A 14,343-nucleotide genomic window follows, 5' to 3' on the forward strand; every position below is an offset into this window, starting at 1 on the left:
GGCGGAGGTGGCCTGAATCGTGCTTGGGCTGGAGGTGCAGGGTCCCGGGGGCCTCTGGCGCAGTGCTGAGCTGCTAGGTCGCGTCAGTCCTGTCCGACTCTGTGCGACCCCATAGACAGCAGCCCACCAGGCTCCCCTGTCCCCGGGATTCTCCAGGCAAGAACACTGGAGTGGCTTGCCATTTCCTTCTGCAATGCATGCAAGTGAAAAGTGAAAGTGAAGTCGCTCGGTCCTATGGGACTTTTAGCGACCCCATGGTCTGCAGCCTCCCAGGCTCCTCCGTCCATGGGGTTTTCCAGGCAAGAGGACTGGAGTGGGTTGCCATTGCGTAGGCTAAAAGGGTAAAGGTGGGAGGGTCGCCGGCGAGGACCCCGGCAGGTGGCAGGTGGCAGGCCTCCGGAGAGGAAGAAGAAAGGCTTCCCTGACCGGGAATCGAACCCGGGCCGCGGCGGTGAGAGCGCCGAATCCTAACCACTAGACCACCAGGGAGCGTCGGGGCAAGGCCCTCGCCTGCTCCCGCTGAACCCAGCGCCTCCATGCCACCCGCCCGCGCCACCTTGCCGCCCACACCCGGCCTTGGCAAGTCCAGCCGCCCGCCGGCCCCGTCAGTCCTCCTGCCTTGGCGTGCCGTCTTGCTTTCAGCCCCCTCAAAACACTGCGCGCGCCGCCGGCTTCTCGCACACACGCCAAAAGCCGCGGGCCAGCGGGCTGGCTCCCCGCTCCCAGCTCGCTCTCCCCCGCCATCGCCCCTGCCGGGAGGGCGGTGCAGCTCAGCAAAAGGTCGGCCCGCTGCGTTGGCCGGGAATCGAACCCGGGTCAACTGCTTGGAAGGCAGCTATGCTCACCACTATACCACCAACGCTACACAGCCCGGGCGGCCGCCGGACGCCGGCCCCGGGCTCGCCCCAGCATACTCTCGGCGCCGCCGCCGCCGCGCCCCGCCGCCGCCGCCGCCCCCGCCGCCGCATCCCTGCCCCGACGCCCCGTCAGCCCGAGGCTCTGCGCCGCCGCCGGCGCCACCAGCAGCCGCGCGGCGCCCCATGCGCGTCAGCGCTACGCCGTGGCCGTGGTCCACCGGCCCGACGGCCTTGCGGCCCTGCGGCCCTTCGCTCCCCGCCGCGGCCCGCGAACGCCTCCGCCCTCACCTCCGGCGGGCAACGCGGGGCACGCAGCTTCCCGCACCCAGCTGGCCAAAGCCCTTCTCCACCGGGCTCTGGGCGCGGCCACTTCCCACGACGACTTGGGGACACGGGACCCAGCTGCCTGCACGCGTCGCGGCGCTGTGCCGAGCCGCACGGCGGGGGCGTCGCGAGCCTAGGAGCCCACCGAGGCAGCCGGTGGGGGTGGGTGCGTGGGCGGCCGGGCGGCCCCGCGGGCCGCAAGCTCCGGCTCTGGTCGGGCAAGGCCGTGGGGTGGCCAAGGAGGCCCTCGCTCGGCCGTGGCGACCGTGCGCCCGGCGACCACAAAGGGCTCGGGCTGGAGGGCGCACGGGGAGAGGGGGTCGACGGTGGCTAGGCCGCGCACCGCGCCCTGGCGCCTCGCCCAAAGGCGGCGGGACCAGACGAAGGGCCCCTGGGGGCCTGGCGGCAGGACAGAGAGCGACCGCGGCCACCAAAAAGGGTGTGTGGCCTCCCCGTCGGGGAATCGAACCCCGGTCTCCCGCGTGACAGGCGGGGATACTCACCACTATACTAACGAGGACGGCGGCGACCGTCCTACCGCCCGGCCGCTCACGGGCTGCCTGCCGACGGGTCCCCTGCCCAGCACGGGCCCCCGGCCACCGCGGGTCCCGACCCAACCGCGCACCCAACCCACCGCCCCGTTCACAGCGGCAGCCCGCCACCCGACAGGGCCCCGGACCCCCGCGGCCACTGGACCACTCCCCAGGGCGCGCCGCCTCTTGCCTCCCACGCGGCATTCCGCCGGGAGAAGGGGGCCCGAGAAGGCAAGCGAGGCTGCGAGGACACGGTGGCGCGCGCCGGCCGGCGTCGGGCCAGGAGACGCGCGGCCTGGGAGGGGCCAGCCCGCCCACGGCCCGGCGGGGTCCGGGGCGCGGCCGGCCGCCGAGCCAGGCGCCTCGGCCGACCGCCGCGGGCCGCTCCGTCGACAACCCACCCCGGACGGCCGCCTGCCTGCCTGCCTGCCTGCCTGCCTGCCTGCCTGCCGGGCGCGGCGCGGCGCGCGGCCCGCCAAGGGTGCCGGGCTCGCGCCGCGTCGGGTCCCAGCCAGGCGAGCGGCCACGCGCCCAGTCAGGCCCGCCGTCAGGATGGCCGAGCGGTCTAAGGCGCTGCGTTCAGGTCGCAGTCTCCCCTGGAGGCGTGGGTTCGAATCCCACTCCTGACAAGCCAGCCTTTTGGCCCGCCGGACAAACGCGCCCGTCCTCCCCGCGCCACTGCCTTGCTGCACACACGCCCCGCCTCCCGCCACCTGCACCCCCACCCCAGGAACCTTCAGTCCTCCTCAGCGCATCTTTCCTCCCCAGCTGGCTGCAGCTGCAGCTGCTGGTTTTCCTGCCTCCCCGCCTCCGCCTCGCCCACCCTCGCCCACCCTCCCACTCCCACGGCCCCGCCCCGCCCCCGGCCGCACCGAAGCACACAGCCCCGCGGCGGCTGGCAAGCCCTCCTCGCGTCGCCGGCGCTCCGACTTCTGCCGGGGAAAGGCCAACTCGCTCTCGCAGCCTTGCTTGCACGTCCCGCCCCCGGCCGCTCTCCCTCCGGCCGGCACCCTGTCCTCCGCACCCGCCCCGCCGGCCCGCCTGCGCTCCCCAGTCCACACCGAGGCGGCCGAGCGCCAGCCTTGCCCGCCAGGGGGGGTGCTGCGTGCCCTCGACGCTTCTGCGCCTTGCGGCCTTGGCCGGGCCACACCTGCCTGCCGCCCGCCAGGGACACGTGCCTCCCAGCCTTCCTGCTGGCCAGAGAACACCGGTCTTCCTGGCACCAGTCCGTCCCGGGAAGGGTGCTCCTCTGGGGAGGGAGCGGATGCCCTGCGTGCCCGTGCAGCCCGCCCACCGGCGCCCGGCCGGCGCCCCCGACCTTCCCGGGGGAAGCCGCTGCCCGGGCCGGAGCCAAGCCCTTCCTGAGCGCGCTCCCTGCCTCAGCCGGCAGTCCCGAGCCTGGAGCCGCTCTGCCAAAGGGCCCCTCCTCACCAGCACCACCACCCCGTCAGAGCCGGACCTCGGGCGCGCGGTCCGCCAGAGCGCACGAGCCGGGGCTCACACGCCTTTGGGTCGGCACCCGGCGGTCGCTGAGAGGAACGTCGGCGCGCGGCAGCAGCGACCACGCAGCGCCTGCGCCTGCGCCTGCACCTGACAGGGGATCTCGGCGCCGGGCAGACGGCGTCGGCTCCCGGCCCCCTCGGGCGACACCGACAGGGTCGCGGCGGCCGTGGTCGGCGCAGAAGGCGCGCGACGGGCCGAGTGGGACCCTCCGAGAGCGCCGCGCCCTGTGGTCCTGCACGTGCCCGGATCCTGGCTTTCAGGTCGCCCCCCCACTTCCATCCCCACCGTCGTCTCCTGCTCCGATGGAGCAGATAGGTGCCGACGGGCGACGAGCGAGCAGTGAGCAGTGCCGGGCGGGTGGCGGTCAGCGCCTCTGGGGCAAGCGTCGGGCGGCGTTGGCCATCGGTGCATGGGTGGTTCAGTGGTAGAATTCTCGCCTGCCACGCGGGAGGCCCGGTTCGATTCCCGGCCCATGCAGCCGCAGCGTCCCCTTTTGGTCCCTCAGTGCGGCCCCAGAGCCCAGCTAGGTCTGCCGCCTGAAAGGCGCTCCAGGCAGCGCTCCTGCAACCGCTGGCTGCTACCTGCCGCCCGCTGCCTCTCCCACGCAGACGCCCACCACCCCGCGCCACCCCGCCCCACCCTACCCCACCCCACCCAGAAAAGGCCCTGCTGCCAAGCCTCCGTGGCCCCAAGCCCTGCGGGCTCAGCCGCCCGTGCGTCCAGGCGCCTTTCTTGTGTTTGCTCGCTTCCTCACCCGGACCCAGCCGGGGGCTCAGGGATTGCACTGGAAGGAATAGCCCCCGGCTGGCAGCCCGCCCGCACCACCTCTTCAACCTTTCACAACGTCCGTCCTCCAGCTCCCTGCCTCACTCTCCCCACACTCCGAGATCAATCACACTACCTTTGCACAGTCAGGAGCAAGGGAAGTTGGCCACATCTGGCAACATACCTCCCTTTCGCCTGGAGGGTCCTGGACCAGCGTCTTGCAGGAGGAGTTCCAAAGAAGTCCACCAGCTCTCCGTCCCTCGTCCTCGGCAGATAATGGGTCTCCACAGGAGCCCTCACCGCCTCAAACACCACCCACAAACAACCAACCCCATGCCCCTGAAACCCTGTTGCGGCGCTCTCACCTCAGCATCAGCCCTGGCCCCAATAGCACTCACCACCTCAGCCTTCACTCCCCCTCACCTGGCCCTACTTCCCCAAACGCAACCCCATCCCACCCCCACCGCCGGCTCCCACTCTCCCCCATTTGCACCCACCCCCCCCCCCCCACCCACCCCACCCCCCGCCCACCGCCCCAGGTCCTCCTGAGCCATTCCAAATCCCAGGCTGTCCAGGAACCTGCCTTTGATTTTGGCGCACTGGCTGGCCTCCCCCCACCCCCTACCCCTACCCACCCCCTACCCCCTACCCAGGCCAGGGCCTCTCCTCTTTCTGCTTCTTCCAACACGAGGAGAACTGCTTTACAGTCCTGGGTTAGTCTCAGGTGCTCGGCAAAGTGATTCAGTCCCCTTGTTCTTTTCCAGGTGATTTTCCAGTGGTAGGTTAAGGCAAGACATGAATACAGTTTCTCATGCTACAGAGGAAAGCTCTGTTGCTCATCGACTGTAAGTACAGTACTTCCTATCATCTTGATCCGACTCCAACTCGTCCCTCCCCTGCCTTTCCCCTTGGCTAGCCCTATGGCCCGTTCTCTCCGTCTCCAGGTCGGTTTCCCCTTTGGCACAACAGATTCACTGGTATTCGTTGTTCGAGTCCACAGAGCTTTGTCCCTCTCCACCCGACTCACTTCAGGCAGCGGACCCTTCTGTGGGTCCGTCCGGCGTTTCGGCCCATGGCGATGGCCGCTTGCTACTTGATGGCTGCGTCATATTCCACGGTACGTATTTGCCTCACCTTCTCGTGCCGGCCACGGGCCGACTGGCACGTGAGCGTTTCCCATGTCTCGGCTACGGCACCGAGGGCTGCGATGACCCTGGGGGATGCCCGCCTCTCTTCCCATTGGGCGTGTTGTCTTTTCCCGATGAGTAGCCGGGATTGGGTCTGCTGGATCATCATGTGAGCTCTTCTTTGTCCTACTGGTGGACCGATCCTCGACTGATTGACTTCCCCGGAGTGGCAGTTGTTGTTCTGGAAGTGTACAACTACAGCCTGGTGCCCGTGTCTGCTGTACAGCGTTGTGATTCCCAATTGTGCGTGTAGGATGAGGGTTTCAGGTCGGTTTCCGTTACAGGTGGTGACAGGATTGGGATCTTCATTCCCTGTAGTATCCCGTGTATCCTTGTTGCTCCTCTCCTTTCTACGCAGTACTGGTACGGTACATCCGTTGAGCCCGGCTCCTCATCCATCCCTCCGTCCGTGACTCTGCCCTTGGGAAGCCCGAGGCTGCTTTCCCGAGTCTGAGAGTCTGTCGCTGGTTGCCACAAGGGTGAATTTGTACAACACTTAGATTCCCACCCATCTGTGACCCTGTCTGTTTGACTTCCCTCACCAGGGTAATATTCTGCAGCTCCAGCTTCCGCTGCTGCTGCCAGTGACACTATTGGACTCGCGCTGGACGGCTCAGTGCCATCCCATTCTCCCTGTCTCTGGTAGGGCACCTACGTGGGTGAGCCGTTGGGGATGGGCACTAGGGTTTCCTCCACGTCTCGGCTACGGCAAATGGCGCTGCTATGACCGTGGGGTTTGCACTCGTCTTTCCGAATGAAGAGTTGCGGCTCTCACGGGTATGTACCCAGGGTGGGATTGGGACAGCTCGCCTGTTTCCCGCCGACTTACTTGCCTGTTGATTTCGTTTCTTCTGCAAAGCCGACTCCAATGTCGGAGTCACGGTTGTTGCTCAAGTACAGTGGGTTTCCAATATTGTGCTCGTTTCCGGTGGACCGCAAAGTGCTTCTGTTTCCCGTGTTGTACACGGGAATTTGGATTTCATGTACGTTTTCAGATTCTTTTCCACTCGAGGGGATTCCAGGGTACTGACGCTTATTCCCTGTGTTGAACTGGATCACCTTGGCGCTTCTCCCTTTATCCAGGGTCCTGCGTATCTGTTCGTCCCAGCTGCACACGCATCCCTCCAGCGCTGCCTTTCCGCTGGCGTTCCCCTAAGGTGGTTTTCTGCGTGAGTGGGTTTCTCCTCGGCAAATAGCTCCGTTTTGTATTCTTTCACACGTTCCACATGCCTTTGTCCAACGCGGTCTGACGTGCTTCACCAAGTGTAAGAGTCTCTAGGTCCATCGTTGCTTGTGACAAATGGCAACCCTTGACTTATTTCTTTATGACTGAGTGATGGTTCCATGCTACATCTGTGCCACCTCTTCTCGGGCCCGCCACGTGTGGATGGGCGCTGGGGTTTGCTCCGTGTCTTGGCCATGGCAAACAGTGTCGCCGTGTCCGTGGCGGTGTGCGCACCCTCAGACCTCCCCGAGGTTGGCCCTCTGCGGGTGTGTACCCTGGGGGGACGGCCGTGCTCGGTCACACGGGAGCTCTCCTTGGTCCTCGTGAAATCTCAGCCACCCGAGCGGCCAACCACCACTCCCCATCCCACCATGTGCCCCCAGCCATGTCACACCCGAGACTGGACATTTGCTCCTGATGAGTGGTGACTTTGGTCTCTGGGGCGGTACGGCGGGCCCACCCATCTCGGACCAGGTCTGGCCCCCGTCTGGCACCCCGTTTCCGTCGTTGGCTTGCCTGCGTCCTCAGCCCACCGCTGAGCCTGAGCAGCCTGCGGCACCGCGCACCAGTGTGGCTCGCCCGCTCACCCGCCCCCCGCCCAAATGGAGTGCTCCCCCACCATCTTCCTCATGCCACAGCCCCATCACTGTCACGGCCTGCCCTCTGCCTTTCCCTCCAGACTCCAGGCACGGTCCCATCCGCCCCCCCCACCGCCCCCCCCCCCCCACCACCACCACCAACGCCCTGGAGCTCGGGCCACCCCTCCCACGTCCTGCCCTGGCCTGGACTGCCCTGCCCTGCCCTGAGGTTCACCAGTGTGGGCCTCCCTCCGGCTCCGCGGACCCACCCCGACCCCACGCCCACCCCTACCTCCCGCAGATCCGTCCCAGCCTCTCACATGCGCCTGGCAGGGCTTCGCCACCTCGCCCATGCTCCTGCAGAGGGCCTGCTCCAGTGGCCTGCCGATCTTTCGGCCAGGTTCCCGCGAGCCCCAAACATCCCCTCATGCTGGCCCTCCAGGAAGACTCCACCCAAGCACCCCTGGGTCTGCCTGCCAGCCCCTCGGCTCGGCGCCGCCCCCTCTCCCTGCGATGATCGCTCTGCCCAGGTCCCTGATCCACGTGGGGCGCCCACCAGCCATGGCCCCAAGCACCTTCGTCCCATACTCTCCCCCACGCACGCTGATGCCCACGGCCCGGCAGGGGCCTCAAGGAAACCTCCTTTGGCCACGGCAAGCACACGTCGGGCCACGGGGGCTCCTTTCCCAAAGGGGACTCGGCGCCATCCCACCCGAGTGTGCCGCCCTCGCCGCACTTGGGTGCCCTTGGTCGGCCGTCCACTTCCCCTCCGAAGGACACAGTCCTTGAACGGACGTGGAATGAAACCCTCTGGGGAAAGACGACCTCGAGATTGGCCCAAGGGGAGACTGTGCTGGGCGATTACCCTCGGGGAGAGTTCCTAGGGGAAGACAATGACAGGTTGGCCAGAGGGATGGAGTGGATCCTGGATAGACAGTTGGATGAGAATGGGAAACTCATAGATGTCATAACTAGGGGAGGGGTGCGGGGAACAGGGCGCTGTGCGTGTGTGTGTGTGTGTGGGTGGGTGTGTTTGGGTGTGCGCGCGCCCCATGCCCACCTTTGGTTACGAGTGGGGGAGGGAGGCCTGGGGAAATCTTGCCTCAGTCCGGTAGGATTGAGAGCTGTGGTCAGGCAAGGGAAACACCCTGATGGTCGCGTTGTCCTCCCTGGCAGGCATCGCTGCCTCGAGCGCATCTGCCGCCTCCAGGCTGGTGGGCTAGCTTTGCTCAGCCGGGCCGGCCGGCCCCGCCCGGATCTGTGAGCTCTCTCACTTCCACTGCGAGGTGGTGGGATTCTCGGCACAGGTCCACATCCATCTTCACCCCTTTGCCTCGGGGAGAGCGAAGAAGAACTAAAGAGCCCCTTGAGGAAAGTGAAAGAGGAGAGTGAAAACGTTGGCTTCAAACTCAACATTCAGACAACTAAGATCATGGCATCCCGTCCCATCACTTCATGGCAAATAGACGGGGAAAGAACGGAACGCGGGAAAGACTTCATTTGGGGGTGCTGCCCCAAAGCACTGCAGACGCCGGCTGCGCCGGTGAAATGAAGACGTTCGCTCCTTGGGAGAAAAGCTATGACCAACCTGGACAGCATGTCGCAAAGCAGAGACGAGGTCTGTGACGAGGGTCTGTCTCGTGAAAGCTACGGTTTCTCCAGCGGTCACGTACAGATGTGAGAGGTGGAGTATAAAGAAGAATTGATGCTTTTGGACTGCGGTGTTGGAGAAGACTCTTGAGAGTCCCTTGGACTGCGAGGAGACCCAACCCGTCCATCCTAGAGGAAATCAGTCCTGAATATTCATTAGAAGGACTGAGGCTGAAGCCGAAACGCCAATCCTCTGGCCACCCGACCCGCAAAACTGACTCACGGGGAAAGACCCTGATGGAAGGCAGGAGGAGACCGGGACGACCCGACAGAAGACGAGAGGCTTGGATGGCATCCCCGACTGGACGGACATGAGTTTGAGCAAGCCGGGCGAGTTGGTGATGGACAGGGAAGCCTGGCTGCTGCAGTGCCCTGAGCGACTGAACTGATCCCGATGCCTCCCGGGCGCCGTGGTCCGCCTCCCAGAGCCCACTCAAGACCAGAACCCTCTTGGAGACACCAGCACCATACGGGAGTCACAGCCAGCCCGGGACCTGGCGCGCAGTGGCCAAGCCGCCCAGAGACGGGGCTGGCATGAGGGACATGGGAAGGCAGGCGTGTCCGTGGCCACTGGCCCCCACTCCCCCGAGGCACATCCCCTTGCTCACCTTCGGCTGCGGCCACCGCCCCTGCCGCTGCTGGCCCCCGCTGGCGACCACCACAGCTCGCGCCCCTACCCCCGCCCCTATCCCCACCCCGCCCTATCCCACCCCACCTACTCACCCCCCCCCGCCCCCCCCCAACCCCCACAGTAGGAGAACCAGCACAAGCCCAGGAGCATCGCCGCCGCCACCAGGGCCAGCAGCCGCAGCCCCTCAGGAGGGAGGGAGGCGGGGGATGGGAGGCCTCAGGCCGGTCGTGGTGAAAGCGGCGCGAGGTTGCCACTGCGGCCAACAAAGGTTTGCCCCGAGGGACGGCGGAGGTGGCCTGAATCGTGCTTGGGCTGGAGGTGCAGGGTCCCGGGGGCCTCTGGCGCAGTGCTGAGCTGCTAGGTCGCGTCAGTCCTGTCCGACTCTGTGCGACCCCATAGACAGCAGCCCACCAGGCTCCCCTGTCCCCGGGATTCTCCAGGCAAGAACACTGGAGTGGCTTGCCATTTCCTTCTGCAATGCATGCAAGTGAAAAGTGAAAGTGAAGTCGCTCGGTCCTATGGGACTTTTAGCGACCCCATGGTCTGCAGCCTCCCAGGCTCCTCCGTCCATGGGGTTTTCCAGGCAAGAGGACTGGAGTGGGTTGCCATTGCGTAGGCTAAAAGGGTAAAGGTGGGAGGGTCGCCGGCGAGGACCCCGGCAGGTGGCAGGTGGCAGGCCTCCGGAGAGGAAGAAGAAAGGCTTCCCTGACCGGGAATCGAACCCGGGCCGCGGCGGTGAGAGCGCCGAATCCTAACCACTAGACCACCAGGGAGCGTCGGGGCAAGGCCCTCGCCTGCTCCCGCTGAACCCAGCGCCTCCATGCCACCCGCCCGCGCCACCTTGCCGCCCACACCCGGCCTTGGCAAGTCCAGCCGCCCGCCGGCCCCGTCAGTCCTCCTGCCTTGGCGTGCCGTCTTGCTTTCAGCCCCCTCAAAACACTGCGCGCGCCGCCGGCTTCTCGCACACACGCCAAAGCCGCGGGCCAGCGGGCTGGCTCCCCGCTCCCAGCTCTCTCTACCCCCCATCGCCCCTGCCGGGAGGGCGGTGCAGCTCAGCAAAAGGTCGGCCCGCTGCGTTGGCCGGGAATCGAACCCGGGTCAACTGCTTGGAAGGCAGCTATGCTCACCACTATACCACCAACGCTACACAGCCCGGGCGGCCGCCGGACGCCGGCCCCGGGCTCGCCCCAGCATACTCTCGCCGCCGCCGCCGCCGCCGCCGCCGCCGCCGCCGCCGCCGCCGCATCCCTGCCCCGACGCCCCGTCAGCCCGAGGCTCTGCGCCGCCGCCGGCGCCACCAGCAGCCGCGCGGCGCCCCATGCGCGTCAGCGCTACGCCGTGGCCGTGGTCCACCGGCCCGACGGCCTTGCGGCCCTCCAGCCCTTCGCTCCCCGCCGCGGCCCGCGAACGCCTCCGCCCTCACCTCCGGCGGGCAACGCGGGGCACGCAGCTTCCCGCACCCAGCTGGCCAAAGCCCTTCTCCACCGGGCTCTGGGCGCCGCCCTTTCCCACGACGCCTTGGGGACACGGGACCCAGCTGCCTGCACGCGTCGCGGCACTGTGCAGAGCCGCCCGGCGGGGGCGTCGCGAGCCTAGGAGCCCACTGGGGCAGCCAGTGGGGGTGGGGCGTGGGCGGGCCGCAAGCTTCGGCTCTGGTCGGGCAAGGCCGTGGGGTCGCCAAGAGGGCGCTCTCTTCGCCGTGGCGACCGTGCGCCCGGCGACCACAAAGGGCTCAGGCTGGAGGGCTGCTCGGGGAGAGGGTTTGACGGTAGCTAGGCCGGGCACCGCGCCCTGGCGCCTCGCCCAAAGGCAGCGGGACCAGACGAAGGGCCTTTGGGGGCCTGGCGGCAGTACAGAGAGCGACCGCGGCCACCAAAAAGGGTGTGTTGCCTCCCCGTCGGGGAATCGAACCCCGGTCTCCCGCGTGACAGGCGGGGATACTCACCACTATACTAACGAGGACGGTGGCGGTAGTCCTGCGGCCCGGCCGGTCTCGGGCTGCCTGCCGACGCCTCCTCCTGCCCAGCACTGGTCCCCGACCACTCGGTTCCCGACCCAACAGCGCACCAAAACCAACCGCCTCGGTCACAGCGGCAGCCCCCCAGCCCGGCGAGGAACCGGTCCGTGGTCGGCAAAGTGACTCAGTCCCCCGTTCTTTTCCAGGTGATTCTCCAGTGTAGGTTAAGGCAAGTTATGGATATAGTTCTCATTTTACCTAGGAAAGTTTTGTTGCTTATCTACTGTTTGTATAGCATTTCTTATCTCTTGATCTGATTCCCAATGCGTTCCTACCCTGCCTTTCCCTAAGATAGTTTTCTACCTCTTAAATTGCGTATAGGGTGTAGGGGGATGATGAGGGTGTATCTGAGGTGGTGATGCTCTTGGGGCAGGGGTGATGCTGCGGTGAGGCGCACGGGCTGCTGAGCCCGCTGTGTTACATGCCACGGAGGCTTGGCAGCAGGCCTTTTATGGGTGGCGTGGGGAGGGGGGGTCGGGTCTGCGTGGGAGAGGCAGCGGGCAGCAGGTAGCAACCAGCGTTTGCAGGAGCGCTGCCTGGAGCGCGTTTGTGCGGGCAGACCTAGCTGGGCTCTTGGGCTGCACTGCGGGACCAAAAAGGGACGCTATAGCTGCATGGGCCGGAATCGAACCCGGGCCTCCCGCGTGGCAGGCGAGAATTCTACCACTGAACCACCCATGCGCCGGTGGCCAGTGCCCCCCGACGCTGCCCCAGAGGCCCTGGCCGCCACCGGCCCCTCACTGCTTACTGCTCGCCCATGGGCATCTATCTGCTCCATCGTAGCAGGAGACGACGGGCGGGCGACCTGAAAGCCAGGATCCCGGCACATGCACGACCCCAGGGCGCGGCGGTCTCGGGGGGACCCCGGGTCGGCGGGACGCGGGCCCACTCGGCCCGTCCCGCGCCTTCTGCGGCCGACCACGCCGCCGCGAGCCTCTCGGTGTCGTCTGAGGGGGCCGGCAGTCCACGCGGTCTGCCCCGTGCCGGGATCCCTGTCAGGTGCAGGCGCTGTGTTGTCGCTGCGGCCGCGCGCAGACGGTCTTGCGACGTGTCGGTTCTCGACCCAAAGTGCCTCTGGCGTGCTGACTTTCCGGCCTGGCCGGGGTAGGGCGTGCGAGAGCGGGCGGGGCCGGGATGCGGGGCTCGGGCTGTGCGCGAACCGCGAGAGCGGGAGCGCGACGCCCTGGAGCCCCTCCGCTGCCGACCCCCCTCCCCCCGAGCGGCGCTCATGCCCAGGGACCCAAAAGCGTGTGAGCCTGGCTCCTGCGCTCTGGCCGACAGCGCTCCCGGGGTCCGGCTCTGACAGGGTGGTGGTGTGAGGAGGGGCCCTTTGGCAGAGCGGCTCCCGGCTCGGGGACTGCCGGCTGAGGCAGGGACCACGCCAAGTCGGGCTTGGCTCCGGCCCGGGCAGCGTCTTCCCCCGGTAACGGGCGCGGTGGCGCCGAGGTCGGGGGCGCCGGCCGGGCGCCTGTGGGTGGGCTGCACGGGCACGCAGGGCTTCCGCTCCCTCCCCAGAGGAGCACGCTTCCCGGGACGGACTCGTGCAAGGAAGGTCGGTGTTCGCTGGCCAGCAAGAAGGCGGGTGGCACGCGTGCCGGGCGGGCGCCAGCAGGTGTAGCCCGGCCAAGGCAAGGCGGGGGCTCGGCTGTCTCCCTGTGGCTGTAGAGCGCAGGCGGGCCGGCGGGCGGGGCGGGGAGGACAGGATGCCGTCCAGAGGGAGAGCGGCCGCTGCGGACGTTGAAGCAAGGCTACGACAGCGAGTTGGCCGTTCCCCAGGCAGAGGTCGGAGCGCCGGCGAAGCGAAGAAGGCTTGCCACCCGCCGCGGGGCTGCTTGAGTCGGCGTGGACCGGGGCGAGCTGGAGCGCGGCCGTGGGCGTGGATGGGCGTGGGTGGGCGTGGGTGGGAGCGCGGGTGGGCGTGTTTCGGCGGGGGTGGGCAAGTGGCAGTCAGAAAATCAGCAGCTGCAGCCTCAGCCATCTTGGGAGGAAAGATGCGCTGAGGAGGACTGAAGGTTCCTGGTGTGGGGTGCAGGTAGCGGGGGGAGGGCGTGTGTGGAGAAAGGCAGTGGCGCCGGGAGGACGGGTGCGTTTGTCCGGCTGGCCAAAAGGCTGGCTTGTCAGGAGTGGGATTCGAACCCACGCCTCCAGGGGAGACTGCGACCTGAACGCAGCGCCTTAGACCGCTCGGCCATCCTGACAGCGGGCCTGGCTGGGCGCGTGGCCGCTCGCCTGGCTGGGACCCGACGCGGCGCGAGCCCCGGCGCCCTTGGCTGGCCCGCGCCGCGCCGCGCCAGGCAGGCAGGCAGGCAGGCAGGCGGCCGTCCGGGGTGGGTGTCGACGGAGCCGGCGCGCGGCGGCCGGCCGCGCCCCGGACCCAGCCGGGCCTGGGCGGGCCGGCCCCTCCCCAGCCGCGCCTCTCCTGGCCCGACGCCGGCCGGCGCGCGCCCACCGTGTCCTCGCAGCCTCGCTTGCCTTCTCGGGCCCCCTTCTCCCGGCGGAATGCCCGCGTGGGAGGCAAGAGGCGGCGCGCCCTGGGGAGTGTCCAGTGCCGCGGGGGTCCGGGGCCCTGTCGGGGTGGCGGGCTGCCGCTGTGAGCGAGGCGGTGGGTTGGGTGCGCGGTTGGGTCCGGACCCGCGGTGGCCGGGGGCCCGTGCAGGGCAGGGGGACGCGTCGGCAGGCTGCCCGAGAGCCCGTGAGCGGCCAGGCGGCAAGACGGTTGCCGGCATCCTCGTTAGTATAGTGGTGAGTATCCCCGCCTGTCACGCGGGAGACGGGGTTCGATTCCCCGACGGGGAGGCAACACACCATTTTTGGTGTCCGCTCTGTCCTGCCGCCAGGCCCCCCAGGGTCCCTTCGTCTCCTCCCTCTGCCTTTTGGGCGAGGCGCCATGGCGCCACCAACGGTGGTGCCGGGCCTAGCCACCGTCGACCCCCTCTCCCCGTGCAGCCCTCCTGCCTGAGCCCTTTGTGGTCGCCGGGCGCACGGTCGCCACGGCGGAGCGAGGCCCTCCTTGGCGACCCCACGCCCTCGCCCGACCATAGCCGATCTTGCGGCTCGCCCGCGCACGCACCCA

At 67.8% G+C, this 14,343-nt stretch overlaps 11 non-coding genes across 11 annotated transcripts; 3 read left to right on the plus strand and 8 right to left on the minus strand.

Moving 5' to 3' along the window:
• Positions 1 to 417: 417 nt before the first annotated feature.
• TRNAE-CUC lies at positions 418 to 489 on the minus strand. The gene has a single exon. It is a non-coding gene; the product is annotated as a tRNA-Glu (tRNA).
• A 301-nt stretch (positions 490 to 790) lies between these two features.
• TRNAG-UCC lies at positions 791 to 862 on the minus strand. The gene has a single exon. It is a non-coding gene; the product is annotated as a tRNA-Gly (tRNA).
• A 767-nt stretch (positions 863 to 1,629) lies between these two features.
• TRNAD-GUC lies at positions 1,630 to 1,701 on the minus strand. Its single transcript has one exon. It is a non-coding gene; the product is annotated as a tRNA-Asp (tRNA).
• A 559-nt stretch (positions 1,702 to 2,260) lies between these two features.
• Positions 2,261 to 2,343, plus strand: TRNAL-CAG. Its single transcript has one exon. It is a non-coding gene; the product is annotated as a tRNA-Leu (tRNA).
• A 1,281-nt stretch (positions 2,344 to 3,624) lies between these two features.
• TRNAG-GCC lies at positions 3,625 to 3,694 on the plus strand. Its single transcript has one exon. It is a non-coding gene; the product is annotated as a tRNA-Gly (tRNA).
• A 6,260-nt stretch (positions 3,695 to 9,954) lies between these two features.
• On the minus strand, positions 9,955 to 10,026 carry TRNAE-CUC. Its single transcript has one exon. It is a non-coding gene; the product is annotated as a tRNA-Glu (tRNA).
• A 299-nt stretch (positions 10,027 to 10,325) lies between these two features.
• TRNAG-UCC lies at positions 10,326 to 10,397 on the minus strand. The gene has a single exon. It is a non-coding gene; the product is annotated as a tRNA-Gly (tRNA).
• A 746-nt stretch (positions 10,398 to 11,143) lies between these two features.
• On the minus strand, positions 11,144 to 11,215 carry TRNAD-GUC. The gene has a single exon. It is a non-coding gene; the product is annotated as a tRNA-Asp (tRNA).
• Positions 11,216 to 11,881: 666 nt separating this feature from the next.
• Positions 11,882 to 11,951, minus strand: TRNAG-GCC. The gene has a single exon. It is a non-coding gene; the product is annotated as a tRNA-Gly (tRNA).
• Positions 11,952 to 13,385: 1,434 nt separating this feature from the next.
• Positions 13,386 to 13,468, minus strand: TRNAL-CAG. The gene has a single exon. It is a non-coding gene; the product is annotated as a tRNA-Leu (tRNA).
• A 527-nt stretch (positions 13,469 to 13,995) lies between these two features.
• TRNAD-GUC lies at positions 13,996 to 14,066 on the plus strand. The gene has a single exon. It is a non-coding gene; the product is annotated as a tRNA-Asp (tRNA).
• The last annotated feature ends 277 nt before the right edge of the window (positions 14,067 to 14,343 follow it).

Source organism: Bos indicus x Bos taurus, unplaced genomic scaffold, assembly GCF_003369695.1.
Source record: "Bos indicus x Bos taurus breed Angus x Brahman F1 hybrid unplaced genomic scaffold, Bos_hybrid_MaternalHap_v2.0 tig00011754_arrow_arrow_obj, whole genome shotgun sequence".
Taxonomy (NCBI): Eukaryota; Metazoa; Chordata; class Mammalia; order Artiodactyla; family Bovidae; genus Bos; species Bos indicus x Bos taurus.